The following is a 12,515-nucleotide window of genomic DNA, read 5'->3' as shown; positions in this document are numbered from 1 at the left end:
TCACAGAAACGACAACAAAAAATCCCCGCTTTCTGACACATTAATGTAGCTGGTGAAGGGCAACTTGAAAATAAAACAAAGGGAAAGGCTTAATTGTGTTATCAAAAGGCCTTTGAAAATAAACTGTGATGCCACAAGCCACTCTGACATGTTCTGTGACACTTTTAGTCTCCTGGCTAGAGAAAGGCTGGACCCAGGTCACATCCCCAAATCCTCTTTGTCATATAAATATGTATAGATGGTATTACTCACCCTTTTCTGGTTTCACTAAAGAATATTTTTCATTTTCCATGTAAATCCAAGAGTCACCAATCTTCCAGCTCTCAGCCCCAACCCACGAAGAGCAAGTAAGCAGGGCAGAAATGTGGTTTCATACCAGAGCATCTTCTTCCAGCCAAATGTAATTTACAGCAGAGTGTTTGGTTCATCTGTCACAGGAGAATTATACAGCCTCGCCACTTACCCTGAGAATAAATATGCGCTCCTCATTCAGGTAAATGAGATCATTTCAGAAATAAATTGACTCCGCCACTAAAACTTGCCTTTTGCAAAGAAAATGAATGTTTGAAATTTTTCTCCTGATGAAGATGATGCAGCTGACACTTAAATTTAAGAGGCTCGCGATATGGCCTTCATTCATATTAAGGCCAGCCCAGGAGAAGCTAGAGGCCACGAGAGCCGGAAACATCTGATGATAACTCAGCTAAATCAACTCCCAGCTCTTATCAGTATGCAAAATCTCCCAGGCAAAAATGGAGGGGAAAAGGTCAAAACGCACATCTCCACTGACAATCATACATCTGGAAATAAACCAAGCTTACAAAACGACACTGAAGTTTTACTAGCCCACACAGAGCTTTCAACTATCCACTCCTTCCTATGGATTTCTCTTCATTTGAGCTTCACAAAAGCCGTGTAAATTAGAGAAGGTACATTTTCCCATTTACAGTTTGGGAAACGGAGGCAGCATGCAGTTACCTGTGTCCCAACACTTACAGCTGGTGATAGGTTGAGTCAGGATAAAAAAGCCAGGTGGCCTAGGTGATAATTCAGCATTCATTCCATCCCTCTGCTTTTAGAGGAGTTACAGCACATGATCCCTACTCTAAGGTGCTTATGATTTAACTAAAACAATAAGATGCTCACACACACAACTAAACAATGCCATTGAAAAAAAAAAATCACCAATGCTTAATATACACCCTTTCCACTATTTTCAACTCAGAGCCGCATTAATTTTATGAATTTATGGAATTGACAGAAAGATTTTTAGTAAGTTAACACATAGTTTCAAATTTAAAACTGCACAATCAAAGCCAGGGACACTGTTTAGAACATGTCCTTTGTTAAATTATTTACGTCCACATGACTTTCCTGCTGAACATCTAGGTAAACGGTAATAGTCTTAGGCATAATTATTTACCAGTGACCAGATTACGGCTCACACTGAAGGAAAAAGAAGTTAATGCGGTTTAAAAATCAACAGGCTTGAATATTTCGCTATTTTATTATTAAGTTACAATGACCTGTGGAAATACAAAATTTTATAATTTTTTTTGGCATTCCCTTTACTCGGAACTCCAAATTTCTAAATACTTTCAACAAACTTTCAAATTTCCTATTTTAAGGAATTCACTTAGCACGGGGTAGAAGAAACATAAAGAAGCTTCTTCATCTTTGAAGGTAATAAGCAAAAAAGTATCCACAAATAAATGTTTCTAGGCGTTGACTTTTGGCCTTCAACTAAAATTCTATAAAAAGAATGAAGAAATTAATGATCTAGTCGTTATGATAATTAGTAATTATATTTTCAGAGTCTTTAAGAATAATTAATTAGAGCATACCTTTGAGGCATTATTATCGCCATCATAAAATGAGGCAGCGGAGATGGAGCCGAGATGAACAGTTGCCTCTGGCCACGGGCAGAAGAGAGCGGGCTGTCAGATACCTGGAATTCCTGAGCCCCAGGGCCTTGCTACTAAGCCTGCTCCCCGGAGCTGACACGGGAAGTTCATTCTTTACGCAGCATAAACAAGAAGCTGTCCTTTTTCTCCGTCAACTATTCCTCTCAACTAAGCTATTGACCCCCTTCAGTTCTCAGACGAGATTCTTTTCAGACTGTGGTTTCTTTGGCAGGCTGCCACCTAAAAGTGTAGTTGAATAAAGTGAGATAAGTAGAAGTCTGGATCTTTTAAAAATTTTATTACAGTAGAAGGGAGAGAGAAACAGGCAGAAAAATAGAAGGAAGATTAGTATAAGCGAACCTATAACAGGCAGAAGTGGCATGATTCTAAAAGTAAACTGTGTTTACATATTTACAGATTCCTGTATAAACCACTATATCAGGAATTAAGAACCAGAAAAATATTTTTAAACCTTTTTATACTAAAAAATATATGGCTATCTTTGTGCCTCTAAATTGTGAAGATAAAGGGTGCATATTCTTCCTTTATTAAAAAATGTAAATTTCAGTAAGCAAAACGTTAATACTCTGAAAGAAGAATGGCCAAAAGGCACAGAGAGAAAAGAACAGACAATTCACAAATTGCCAGCAAATGAATGAAAATAATGTTCAACATCCCTTTTAATCTCATAAAAGCAAATTAAAACAATTTTTGACCTAATAAATTGAGAAATATGTCTTTTTGAATGACAATATCTAAATCCTGATTAGAGGTCAGGTTCGATAGGTCCTCTGCATAAACTCAATGTTGAGGAGACAATTGGTACAGGCTGTTTGAAAGCTTTTTAGTAAAATGTATCAAAATCCATTTGTTGGAATAATTCCTTTGGAAAAATAAGAGATACAGATAGAGAGTTACGTGCAGGAAGGTTCATCACAATATTATTTATTACCTGGGAAAAATTTGAAATAGATTATGCATCCAATAATAAGCAGAATAACTGAAGTAAATTATGACAAAAAAGAGACTATACAGTCATTAAAATCATGTTTTAAAAACATAAGTCTTGACCTTGAGGAAATGTTCACAAAATGATGTTAAGTAGAAGAGAATCCAGAAACAAACCTGCAAATACTCTGTGAAATACAGTTAGATGACACGGACGGATAAAGACATAGATTAATAAAGGATATACATCAAAATCACAAACAGTGATTATTTTTGGTTAGAATTTTCTTCTTTAGATGTTTCTGTATTTTTTATGAGATTTTTTTAAAATCAGAAAACAGTACACTTATCTTTAAAATTTTAAAAAAGGAAAGTAAGAGAATCCTTGAATTTAAGGTATAGTTAACATTTTTTTTGCCATTATTGTTCAAGCCAGCGAAAATTGGTCTTAACTCGGAAAGGAATACACCAACAAGTAGATTTTAGCATTACGATTGGTTGATTTCCAGGGTTAAAACTTTAGAACCTTCCTTTTCTAGTTACACTATAAGTTAAACTAGATGCCCTGTCGTTCCTCTTCGTGGGTTTTTTCTCACAAAGTCAGCTTCAGAGGGAATTTGGAGGAAAGAGAAGTCACCAAGACCACTATTTTAAATGGTGTGCTCTAATTTTAAAATCCCAGATGACACTGCCAAGTTGCCTCGGTGCCTGCCGGGTTAGAAAGGAGCCACAGGACCTACGGGCAACAGCCATAAATGACACAACTGAAAAATGATTGCTACTTGTTTGAGAAAATATGCACAGAATATGCCAAAATGACTCCTACACTGGATGTTTTTCTGAATGAATTTCTTGTAAGTTCTGTCACATGAAACTCATGTAACACTAGGAATCCCTAGGACACGAGGACCTCATTCCCAATGCATCCACCACATTGCCTTTGCCATTGGCTGGTTGAAATACACAACTTTTTAACTCAGTGTTAACCACGTTGCATAATTACAACACTCTATTAGAAAATCTCCATGCTTGCTTCATCTTCGCCCAAGCATGACTTTCAGTGAATAGATTTCAGAATCTTTCTTTCAAAAACAGCTCGATGCAATAACTAATGCAACTAGAATTACCAAGAAAAAAAATCACAGCTGTTTACAGTCACCCCAAACCCTACAATGGCTCTCCATTGCGTTTAGATTGAAATCTAAACCCCCACCTGGCTAACACCCTGCCTCACCTCCGAAGTCATCTCGCAGCACTTGCCCCCTTGCCCACTACACTTTGGCCACACTGGTCTTTTCTCTTTTTCTCAACCCTGGCAAGCTCATTCCCACAGAACTAGGTCTCCTCCATGCCTGGAAGTTTCTTCCCCTTAATCTCTGAGTGATTAGACCAGCTTTGTTTTCAAGGGTGGGTCAAAAGTAATAAGGGAACAGAGGACATATCAATCCTATGAAATGGAAAATTAAAATGAACATATTTTTAATTTGGTACTCTTGCTTAGGAAAGACCAACATTTGTTGACCTCCAATATCTGGAAGGGACCTTTCAAATGCTCTCCTAAAAAATAGAGAGAGGTTGTAAATGTCCAAGCATTAGCCAGTGCCAGCAGAAAAGAACAAACTAGGATTCTTTCTTGGTTGCAACTCTAAATCTACAGGGCTCTAATACCAACTTCCCCTATCTGTCCTAACTATTGTGTCTTAGGTGGGTGATGGTACCTATTTCCCTTATTTCTTTCATTTCAAATAGTGTACTATTATTAATTATTATTAATGCCATAGATACAGCATTAACTCATAGTATTGTTTACAAGTACTGCTGTAGCAGTCAATCTCTGCAATGTCCCCTAATGACCCTAGTCCTCTGGTATACCCTTGTGTAATCTCCTCCCCTGAGTACAGGCCGGGCCTAGTGACTTGCTTCTAATGAATAGAATATGGCAAATATGATGAGCTGTCACTTCTGAGATTAGATCACCGAAAAAGACTATGACTTGCATCTCTCACTTTCCCCTCTTGCAATGCTTGCTTATTCTTAGCCTGCCAACAGCCAAATAAATAAGCTCGGGTGCGCACCCTCTGAGGCCTGCAACAGCCATGTGAGTCTGGAAGCACATCTGTCCCTAGTGAAGGCTCAAGATGACTACAGTCCTGGCCAACAACTTGAAACCACCTTGTGAGAGACCCTGCACCAGAGAACCTGGCGAAGCCACACCCAGTTCCTGACCAACAGAAGCTCTGAGTTAATAAATAAATGTTGGGGGTTGGAGGTGATTTGTTACACAGCAATCGCTAACTAATACAATTACTTACAACCAAAACTACACACTTGACATTTTCTTTTCCTTTTGTTAGGATTATAGTGAAAGGAAATTTTAGCTCCCTAAATTATGAGAATGAATCTTAGGTTGTACAGGGATAGAGGATATTCAGAACCAGAAATAACTAATCAGGATTCTTCCCAAAATGAATGATAACTATATTTGGTACATCAATCATAAAGTCACTCATAATTTAAACAGCATTTTAAATCTAACTGGTATTTTCACATTCAAGGCCATTTACTCCTCTTAAAAAGACTACGAAGTTAAGTAGTATTATTATCTCCATATTACAGATAAGGAGATATTTGTAAATCTCAGTAGATTTCATGACTTCCACAAAGGCACAGACCTGTCGTTCACCTCTCTGCTCTAATTCCTAGCTCCATGTCTAGCACTGTAAATGCCCAACACATATCTGTTGAGTAGACACCTCCCACGACAATGTTATCTATAAAGATGATGCCTTTTTTTAATGAAATTCTCCAACTGACATATACATCAATCCATCTCTCTGTATACTTGTGTAACACATAAATATGCATCCATGGAATCAGTATATGTGTTTCCCAAACAACACAGCCACCTCTGAAAGCTCACTCTACTTCTAAAGACAGTAAAGAGATCATTCTCTAATTTAATCGTGTTTTTCATACAGTTCTACTTTGCCAAAGACAGAAATCTAGAGCTCTTTCATGAGCTAACAATCCCTTCTCAGTAAATCAAATCTCTTCCCTCACATATCATTTCCCATAATCTCTCAGGATGAGGTTGGAGACAACAGATCTTTCGAAAGCCACCTCAGGAGGTCATCAGCGGGCTCAGACCCCATCATCCCAATGCCCTCACCCCTCCCCTGCCATGGCTGGCCTCTTTCCCCCTGTTAAACATGGCAAGTGGGAAGGAATAGGTCTTGTCAAAGGTCGCTATAAAATAACGTCAGGCAATGTTAGATAGAGGCGTCCACAGAAATGCAACGAAGCTGTTGACAAGAAAACAGGAGGTGGGAGGATTGTGATTAGGAGATTTGGATGAGTCTTAAATTCCTATTCTTTTCACAGCCTCACAGTTAAGTGGTCATTCAGTCTTCAACCACAGTCCAGTCCCTTCTCACGGATGACCTGATAGAAAAGCGTTTGTTCACAAAAGATACATGCAGCCATTAAATAATCAATTAGTCCATGTTTTAAGAAGATAAGAAAATCGTTAGGGATGTTGACTCTTGGAATTGTATGATTACAAGCAGAGGAACTGCAACATACCATGTGTAAAGTAATAAATTAAGAAGTCATCCATTCATTCAGCAAATATGGAAGAAGTGTCTGCGATGTGTCAGGACTACATGTTAGGAAAACGGTAATGAACCAAATATGCACGATCCCTGAGGTTTCACAATTTAGATTCTAGTGAGACATATAGATTTTAAATATTTTTTAATTAAATTAAAAATCACTTAAAGGGATATAAATCCGAAACTTGTAAATGCTATTAAGAAAAAGTTTAGGATAGTGGGACTACTTAACAGGACCAAATTTAGATTAGGGAATCCGAAAAAAGCAGAAGTTGCCCTGGCAGGAATGGTCTAGGTAGAAGGGACAGCATATGCAAAGGCCCCACAATTAAGAAGGACTTGGAGCTTTCAAAGATCTGAAATTCCAGTGTGGTTGAGGCCCACTGAGTAAGGGACTGTGTACTGTGAGTTGAGGCTGGCCTATCTGATGCCAAAGACTGTGATCCTGATCTATTCAGGGTCTATTCATATCTGCAGCCCAAACCCCTTCTCTGAACACCAGACTCAGCATCCCACCGTCTACGGGACATCTCACACATAACGTGCCCAAACTGAGCTCTCGGTCTCCTCTACCAAACCTGTTCCACCTGCCATCTTCCTCATCTCAGTTGATGGTAACTCCATCGTCCAAATGTCTCAGGTCAAAAACCTAAGCATCCTCCATGACTTCTTACTTATACCCACACCCAATTTATCAGTAAGTCCTTTCAGCTTTACCTTCATAATAAGCCAAACTCCTTCTTATGACCTCTCCCATAACCACCCAATACAAGCTGCCATATCTCTTGCCTCCTAACAGGACTGCCTGCAGCCACCCCTGCCCCTGTATAGTCTATTCTTCACAACAAGACAGGTCCTTAGAAGTGATAGATTCTCTTCTCAAAGCTCTCCAAATGCTTCCTATCCACCGTTCATAGCATGGTGTGCAAGCCCCGACATGATCTGGCCACCTCCCACCTCTCACTCTTTCCTCACTGTCTCCACGTCTGTTTCCTTGCAGCTCCTCAGACACATCAAAGCCCTTTTACCAGCAGCTCCTGTGGCCTGAAAGCGCTTTCTCCAGATCTCTGCAGGAATTGCTCCCTCACTTCGGCTCTCTACTCATACGTTACCTTCTCAGAAAGGCCTTCCCTAACTACTCCATCTGAAAGGTGAAAGAGCACACTGTACCCACTTTCCTGGCTTTGTCCTCTCTGTAGCACTTACTGCTAGATGATGCATGACATATTTGCCTATTGGTATAGAGATTTTGTCTGTTAGTTCACTGCCATAGCCTTAGAACCTGGAAGAGTTCTAGCTACAGAGAGCAAGGCATACTTTTACTGATGCACATTGTGGGTTACCACATGGCCATCTCTGGAAGTGCTTTTGTAATAGAATTATAACCTCCCAGGAAATAGATTGAGTGCCTAATATGTTACCAAGATTGAGGCTCTGGAGAAGTAAGAAAAGGTCTGGCAAGGAGGAGGGGAAAGGAGGGCAGGGTTTGTGGTAGGCAAGGAGGTGTCTGAGGGAGGAGGGCAGCCCTGAGTTCCTGTGACAGGCACTATGGTGGAACAGAATGTGCTAAGAGGAAGAGAGGCAGAAACAAAGGGAATAAAAGAAGTGTGAGGGTGCCCAAGACAAACGGTCTCTGCCACAATTTTGCCTAAGCTCAACTCTAAAGGAAGGTTTTTCCAACCAGCATAAGCGGAAGGAGATTAAGGTTTCAGAGTACATATTTCTCTTGCCAAAAGATTGGTCATATGTTTTTTACAATCATAAAAAAAAAAGTCCACAGCAAACTTCAATGTCAAACAATAGGGGATGGTTAAGAAATTATGATATAGCAACTCAATGGAATATGATGCATAATCATAGTTTTGAAAACTATGTCACAGCATAAAAAATGCCTGTGGTATAGTTTTAAGTGAAAAAAATAGAATTTTAAAACGTGTCTATGCTTCAATTAAAACTATTTAAAAAATATGTTCACCTCTAGACATAGGTAAAGAAGCATATGTGAAAATGAAAAATCAATGGTTCCTTAGCGTTGTGAGATTCTCTGTGATTTACTCATCCCACCCCATTTTTGGATTTATAAAATATGCTTAACAATAGTTTTATGCTACAGGGACATCCATCAGTACACCTAAAGAATCTCCCCAGGCTGATCCTGCCAGAGACACTCGCCAGGCATCTAACATCTCATCCTGATAACAGGAAATTCATGACAAAGAACAATGTTCGAGTGTCCCTGAATCCACTCACTCAGGATTAATTAACCATCTACCATATGTAAGGGACTATATGCCAGGTTCTATGAGAGAAATCCAAAACTGAGCAAGTGTCCATTCTTACTGTTATGGAGCTTACAATCCGGGAGAGGGAATTTATGACAAATACAAAGGTAATCCCAAGAGAAGATGAGCTTTTTTTATGTCATAAGATAAAATAGTAATAAAGTACTAAGGAATTAATTTTTCATTCAGTTTTTGGTTGGGGAGATCAGGAGATGAGTGTTTGCACAGGCAGAAGGTGAGGGGTAGGGGAGGAAAGGGTGTGCTAGACAAGGACAGGAGATGTTCCAGGAAAGAGGAGAGTCTAAACATGGCAGAGAGGCACTCAACACAAACAAGACTTATTACGAGTCTGGCTTGAATATGGGGTAAACCTACAAGGATGCTAGCTGGGGCTGGCCTAGGGGCCTTAAAACAGATGCTAGTGAAGGCTCTTGAGCAGGGACATGAGATGTTCAAAGCCATAGAATAGAAAGACTCATTTAGTAGCTAGAAGGTATAGAGTCTGAGCTCAGAAAGAAGACAAAGCTGGTTCGAAACCCCAACTTCACCATTTACTGATTTTGTCACAGTAACTGGTTTGTCCCTTAACCTCCGAGCCTCACTTTCCTTATCTATAAAAAGAGGTAACTCCAGCTCCTTGGTAGGTTTGTTATGAAGGGTGACATTGTAGATCAAGAGAGTAGGCACAATAAAGACTCAATAAATAATTCTGTTCCCCTTCACTCTCAGTTCATAGAAGGAACTAGTTGAGAAGGAGACAGGGCAGGAGGACAAAAATCACAAGACATTGCTCAAGTGGGGTCTAGAAGACTTGGCAATGACATGTCCATGATGGCCAAGGAAAAAGTGAAGTTAGTGATTGTCATGAAGGCTCAAGCTGGGAGGCCAGAAGATGATGGTGGCCCCCAGTGAAATGGATGTGTCAGAAGGAGAAATGCTATGAGGATTAGTTCATGTCTCAACAATTTGAAAATTCAGGAACAGCAGCAGTCCTTCTAGGAGGAAATGGCCAGGGTGAAGCTGGAAGTCAGGGCTCATAGCCCGGGAGAGACGTATGGCCGAGACACACAAGGTATCTACTCTAAGATTTTTCATAGTTGACCATTCCTATTGCCAAAGTCTGTAATGCTCCTCTCAACCTTTCTCCACTGCTCATCTTAACACTTTAATCCCAAATATGTAGAGAAGTTGTTGGATCAAAATACAGTCATGTGTTGCTTAACAACGTGTTGTCTTTTCTTTTAACAGATTTATTGAGATATAATTCACATATCATACAATTCACCCACTTAAACTGTACAATTCAATGCCCTTAGAATATTTACAGATTTGTGCAACCATCACCACAATCAGTTTTGGAACATTTTCATCATCTGAAGAAGCAGCCACACATCCTTTACTGGTCATCCCCAAGTCCCCAGCCCCACCCTTAGTCCTAGGCAACCACTAATCTACCTTCTGTCTCCACGGATTTTTCTATTCTGGACCTTCCATATAAATGGAGTCATACACTATGTAGTCCTTTGTGTCTGGCTTCTTTTTCTTAGCATAATATTTTCAAGGTTCATGCATGTTGTAGCATGTATCAGTACTTCGTTTCTTTTTATGACCAAATAATATTCTAATATACGGATATACCAAATATTGTTTACCCATTCATCAGTTGATGCACTTTGGGTTATTTTCACGTTTTGGCTATTATGAATAACCCCGCTATGAACATTCATGTACAAGTCTTTGTGTGGACATATGTTTTCATTTCTCTTGGGAATATACCTAGGAGTGGAATTGCTGGGTCATGAGGTTTATGTTTAACTTTTTGAGAAACTGCTAAACTATTTTCCAAAGTGGCTGTATCATTTGACAGTCTCACCATCAATGGACGAGGGTTCCAATCTCTCCACATCCTTCTCAACACTTGCTTTTGTCTTTTTTATTGTAGCCATCCTAGGGGGTGTGAAGTGGTTTTCATTTGCATCTCCCTGATAGCTAATGATGTTGACCATGTTTTCATGTGTATTGGCTATTTCTATATCTTCTCTGTAGAACTGTCTATTCAGATCCTTTGCCCCTTTTTAATTGGATTATTTGTCTTTTTACTATGATATTTTTTGAAACACAGAATGTTGTCTTCTGGGTTTTCACTGTGTAAAAAAGAGGGAGCACATAGCCATAAATTGTCCATCAACAAAATTTTTTTTCTTCCTGCATTGAAACATCTGTGTTCAACTTGGGACGTGTGTTGTTTATGGGACCTAGTGGCTTTTGTCCTTGTCAGTAAATATTAGCACATCAAAACAATGATTGTTAAACCTGGCGGGGTGACAAACTACAGCTGTATTTAATTCTTTGTTCTCAAGGCTAAAAGTTGGTGTTGCCCTTTTGGCACTGCTGTTTCACAAACCGTGGAGACAAATTCAAGGCCAAAGCAAGGACAATGCCCCCATGAGCAAATCCATTAATCAGTGTAATATAAATACATCTATTTTAAAGTGTAAACTTTTGTGGCTGTGTTTTGCTGGCTTTGTCCATACCTGGTAATGTGTGGACCCCCATCTCTGAAGACTTGTTCCAAGTTTTTCTGGGGGGTCTAGCAGAAGTTTATTTTTAATATGTGCTGCAAAATGTCTGGTTATAACTGCCATCACTCTCAATCTGCCAGCTCCCACGGGGTCCCCCTATTACTTGCCCTGGGTGCTGCCCTCTTGACGGGCATACCTACTGTTATGGGTGGAATTGTGTCCCTCCAAAACTCCAGGACCCTAGAATGTGACCTTATTCGGAGATCAAGTCTTTACAAAGGTAGTCAAGTTGAAACAAGGTCTTCAGGGTGGGCCCTAATCCAATGTGACTGGTGTCCTTATAAAAAGGGGAAATGTGGACACAGAGACAGGCATTCACAGCAGGAGGATGATGTCAAGGGACAGAGGGAGAAGAGAGTCATCTACAGGCCAAAGAGAGAGACCTGGAACAGATCCTCCCTCATAGCCCCCAGGAGGAACCAACCCTGCTGACACCTTGATTTTGGACTTCTAACCTCTAGAACCGCGAGAGAACCAATTTCCATCTTTGAAGCCACCTGGTCTGTGATACTCTGTTACAGCAGCCCTCGCAAACTAACACACCTGGCCATGCTCTGGACCCCTGACGGCCAGCACTGTGGCTGCCTTGGGCAGTGGCTGCCTCTCTCTCTGGAGGGCCTACTCTCTGACACAAATTATCCAAACTGTGCTGCCTTGCAACGCAACAAGTGAACAACAGTTTTTAGTTATAGTTGCTGTTGGAGTTTTTGTTCATAGTTATTTTCGCTTCTCTTTCAAGGACTCAGACACAAGCCCATGGGGCACTGTGCTGAAAACCCTCCTCTCTGCTACCACCACAAAGGACAATCCAGACTTCCTTACTGGGTCAGGCTTATCCCACCTGGCTCCTTCTTCCCTTAGAATAAGTAAACTCCTCTCCCATTCCCTCACCTTCCAGTTAATCTATCCCCTAGTCATACTGGTCCTATCTCTTAACCGGCTTTTGAATCTGGCACCACTGTAGCCCAAGCCGCCATCACCTTTGCCTGGACAACCACACCAGTGCCCTAACTGGGATTTCTGCCTCCAGACCTGCACCCCCTCACTCTCCCACAACATTCTATTGGAGTGACTTATTTGGTGTCTCTCCTACCAGTAAGTTCTGTGAGGAGGGGGACCGTGTCTGGTTTTGATCATGAGTCCCTAGTACCTGCACATCATATGTGCTCAGTGAATATCTGATGAAGA

The 12,515-nt window shown here is 40.3% G+C and overlaps 1 protein-coding gene across 25 annotated transcripts in view; it reads right to left on the bottom strand.

Annotated features, from left to right (window-relative positions):
- CREB5 (cAMP responsive element binding protein 5) overlaps positions 1-12,515 on the bottom strand; it is a 394,803-nt gene that overhangs the window by 370,103 nt on the left and 12,185 nt on the right. The window lies entirely within an intron of this gene.

This window comes from Equus przewalskii, chromosome 4 (assembly GCF_037783145.1).
Source record: "Equus przewalskii isolate Varuska chromosome 4, EquPr2, whole genome shotgun sequence".
In the NCBI taxonomy this organism is placed as follows: Eukaryota; Metazoa; Chordata; class Mammalia; order Perissodactyla; family Equidae; genus Equus; species Equus przewalskii.
This window is presented reverse-complemented; position numbering and strand designations above follow the sequence as displayed.